The sequence below is a fragment of the Nicotiana tabacum genome, chromosome 6 (assembly GCF_000715075.1).
Source record: "Nicotiana tabacum cultivar K326 chromosome 6, ASM71507v2, whole genome shotgun sequence".
NCBI lineage: Eukaryota > Viridiplantae > Streptophyta > Magnoliopsida > Solanales > Solanaceae > Nicotiana > Nicotiana tabacum.
In genome coordinates this window covers 11256099-11260664 of record NC_134085.1, presented here as the reverse complement: position 1 = coordinate 11260664, position 4566 = coordinate 11256099, and the positions used below count along the sequence as shown (strand labels likewise).

General features: G+C 34.0%; 1 long non-coding RNA gene across 1 annotated transcript; it reads right to left on the bottom strand.

Moving 5' to 3' along the window:
• Window positions 1–757: 757 nt before the first annotated feature.
• LOC142181578 (uncharacterized) lies at window positions 758–3847 on the bottom strand. Its single transcript, XR_012710233.1, has 2 exons — window positions 3331–3847; window positions 758–1027 (listed from the first exon to the last, which is right to left on the bottom strand). It is a non-coding gene; the product is annotated as an uncharacterized LOC142181578 (long non-coding RNA).
• Between the last annotated feature and the right edge of the window lie 719 nt (window positions 3848–4566).

The window sequence follows — 4566 nt, the reverse complement described above, 5'->3', positions numbered from 1 at the left end:
TTTGCGTAGTTCTGGAAGATCGAGAATAAAGTAAACAAACTAACGTTCTCATTTTTCTTTCTTCCTTTTTGTTTATTACCTTAATGACTACTCTTATGAGAAAAAGAAATAAAAGAAGCAAATCCTTTTTTTTGAATTTCCTAGACTGAATGTTCTATAACCTATTCTAACTCAAGCTTAACAGATTTTTTTTCTTTTGAAACCAATTCTCTATTAAGGAAGAATCCTAAAAGAGAAAAATATTTTCTGACCCTTTTTTTAGGAAGGAAATCTAAAAAAAATAACCCAAAGAAATATATTTTGAATTTTCATTTGATATCCCTCAAGAAAGATTTCAAAACGAGAAATGAACAAGATAAAAAAAATATTGTTGGATTTCAGTTTTTGATTACCTAAGGAAGAAACTTTGAAAATAAACCAAAGAAAAAAGTATGTTTTTTTTCTTCTATGTACAATATCCTAAAGTTCTAATGAAAATAAGAAAAGTTTTTGTTTTATTTTTCATTAATTTCCCAAAGAAGCACCTCAAAAGAAAATCTTTTTGGATTTTTGGAATTAATACCTTAAAGAAAACTTTTAAAAGAGGTAATAAAAGAAAATTCTCTTTTTTTAAAAAAAAATTTTTAGTCTTAATCTACCAAAAGGAAGTATAAAAAAAAAATTTCTGAGTTCTAAACATTAATTTCCTAAGGAAAACCACAAAAGGTTTTTTTTGAACTTCTAAAGTTGGTATTCTAAAGAAAACATCTAATAGAAATATAAGCGAAAATCTTATTTTTTAGATTTTTGATTTATAACACATCTTTTTTCAAATACAAAATAGGAAATACTAACAAATGAGTGACAAACTTAACTAGACTATGACAGACTCTAGAATCAACTAAATGACTGAATACTACTATACAGGACTAGAAAATAAAACATGAACAATAGACTCAAAAACATAAAAAGGCTCCTTAGGCAGCTCCTGAATGCAGTGGTCCTGAGGGTATCTGTCATGCTCAAACTCCGGTAAGTAGATCCACACCTGTATGAGAAAATTGAAACCAACACTATGTGAGACAATAACATTCCCTACTAGACACATGCAAAACATGGTTGTGACTATTTTTCAAAAATTAACCTATGTGGCTAAAAGTGGCTAAACATGAAAGATTTGGCTATGACCCCGCGAAGCCAAGAACCTAAGATTTATTAGGAAGACCGGACCCTATGTGGGTTGCCTACGTATCCCGCCCCGAAAGACGAGAATCAGGTATGCGTAGTTCGGGCAGATTGGATACGACCGAGAATTAAAAAAATAACTAATTTATAGAAAACACATTTTTTGTCTTTTTTTCGAAAAATGACGAAACATGTAAAATCTTTTGGATTTTCTTTTCTCTTTTTTTTGGATTTTTTTATTTTTGGAAAATGATAAAAAAAGTGCAAAATCTTTTTTTTCCAAGCTCTTTTTTTCCTTAACAAAAATGTGATAGAAAATATAATTGGTCTCTCCTTGCTTTATTTTCACACTTCACGCCCTCTCTTCTTCTTTTTTTCATTTGCCCTCAACTATCATTGGTCCGATAAATGACCTTTTTACCCTTGAAAATTGCAATATGTAGCACATAGGATGCATCAGGATGGTCTTTTATTTATTTTTTTGGGTACACCTGTCCTAGACGGACCCAACCCCTGCGTTGAGTCCCCTAAGTCAAATGCACGTAATGCAAACAAGCGTTCCTACTAGGGATCCGGCATGAGGCTATGTTATTCTAGGTTTAAAAATATGGGTTTATTTGTCCTAGACCTGGCTTACCTGAGCGAATAGCTCGAGCCGGGGGGACAGCGTACCAGGAATACAGAAGCTTCACCGGCTTTGCAACTTGTCCTAACCTCGTTCTAAAATTGGAATATGACTCTAACAGAAAAGAAGTCACACGAAGTGCACACTTCCCAGATGATATAGAAGACTCAAAGAGAGGAGGGTTTCGCAATAATTTATATACAGTTCAACAATATCAAAGCAGTAAAAAGCATCATTTATCACATTAGGCCCAAACATGTAAATAAAATCAGATAATAAATGAAGCTAAATATAACAATTATTCTAAGCTCGAATTCTTGAACCCTGAACCAGTGATTCTGGGTTCTTATTCCCCAGCAGAGTCACTAGAGCAGTCACACCTTCTTTTTAGCTACACCCCCGGAAAGGGGTATTAAGGGAGTTTTTTCCAATATAAGTGACAATCGAAACGGGATTATTTATTTAAAATTCAGATTCGCCACTTGGGATAATTTATGGTGTCCCAAGTCACCGGTTTCAAATCCCGAATCGAGGAAAGATTGACTCTGTTTTATTGTCTCCGAACACAGAAATCCGGGTAAGAAATTCTGTTAACCCGGGAGAAGGTGTTAGGCTTTCCCAAGTTCTGTGGTTCTAGCATGGTCGCTCAACTATTATTATTGGCTCAATTATCTGATTTAATTACATGTTTTAAACCTATTGTGCATTTTTAACTTTTTAATCGCTTTTAATATTTCGGGAAACTTAAAGATTATTTAAAATATATCGTAAGCCACGCTACATGAAATGCACATGCAGTTCACAACACGTTCTATTTAACCTTGTTGGAAATTAGAATCGGGCCACATGAAATGCACACCCGGATTTATAACAATTATAAATCACAACTACGTCACGGGAACCATACCCGTAGTCATGATAATTATTTAATTAATGTGCCTAAAGCAAACTACGATGTTCATTTTTTAAATCATACTCGTGTCACGCGAACGCATACACAATCACGATGAATGCATACAAAAATCAATTAAAAGTCCACAGACAAAGTGCTCAAACAAAACATTGGAATGCATGACTAAAAGCAGGAAGCAAGTTAAGCTAACTATAACCTGTGAATAACGTGGTTATTAAATGTCAAGTTTTCAACAATCTCAAATTGCGAGTAACACAGACTTGGATCAACATCTAACAAAAAAGCTTGTATATCTATGTTGCCTAGAAGAATCAAAATCGAGTACAATTACAAAAATGTGCAACAAACATAGCTAATTTCTTGCAAGATTTATGATAAGTGTATATTGTCATTTTTAACCCAACAAAAAAAGTAAATAAATATATACAAAACCAAAATGAAAGTTCTGTGATCCACAAATTTAAAACAAACACTCAATACTCATTCAAGATTTTCAACAACGCCAAGTAAAATGATGAACCAAACATAAACACTCACAAACAAAATTCAATCCTCTAAAACTTGAAGTTAAACCAAAATACGATGACTCAAATTATTGAAGAGGAAATAAAATAGAAAGAAGATGAACCTTTATATAGATGACTGTGAACTTTAATTACAGCAGCTCAATTATCGGACAACTTTCAAACGGAGCCTATCGGATCGCGGAAACCTCAGGCGATCAACTACAGTTATAGCGAAACCCGCTTGTCGCCCCGAACTCGAACCCGACTCAAGAAACTCGACCAAGCTCCAATAGTTTCAGAGGTGGTTTGGGTTGTTTTAGATCTGATTTTCGAGACTGCTTTTGGAGCTAAAACAATTGACTTTTTATGGTCATGGAGGTTTAACGACCAAACTCCAGTACTTAAGCCATACACTGACGAAAGAAGTTATCAGTCGAGTAAAGTGCGTGTGTTTGGAAATTGGGGAATTACACTTCGAAGGTATGTGACTTGGGGAAATTGGAGATGTCCATCGACAGATTGGGAGGGGTCAGGTGTTGTTAAGGTGAAGGAGGTTGTTCCTCTCTTTAGAAAAATGAACCCCTTTTTTCTTTGTTGTATTTTTCCTTTATTTTTTGGAGAAGAAATGGCGGATTACAATTTTTGGTCTCCTAGTATGATTTAGGTGTAGGTACTATTATATAGGGGTAGGGATTAGGTTAGGGGTATAGGCCTAGGAATTATGGGCTTGGTAATTATGGACTATGTCCAAAACTTAGGCCTAAAGATGAGTTGCTCGAGCCCAAGTTTTATTCTTTCCCTGCGAACGAGATTAAAAATGCGACCTCATTTATTAATTAATCCTATGTAAGCAAAATAACTATTAAAATAAGACTGACCGTTAAAACAAAACTATTTTTGGTATTTTCAAGATTAAAAAAGGACTAACAAAACATTAGTGAACGTATTCGTTTTCTTGTAATAAAATAAAAGTAAAAAAGTAAAAATGAGTTGAAATAGCTATATTATGCCTAAATTAAATATTTACGTGCTAAAATATGAAAAATATTGGAAAGGGTCAAAAATCACATGTGTACACTTATTACAGACCTTTTGATGTCCTTCCTTGCCTATACTCATCTGTAGTCGCTTACATCCATACCCTTGTGCTTGTAGGGTTGCTCCGGAACTGATATTTTGACTGTCTTTCCAGTGGAACTTTCTTTTATCCCCGTAACACTCATACGATATCTTTAAATAACCTGACTCCTATTTGAATATATCTTAAGTATTATAATGACATTATCGGGGCTGAATTCTCCATGTTGGATTTTACTATGTTAATCTTACACAATCTGTTGACTCGTCTGTAACCTCCC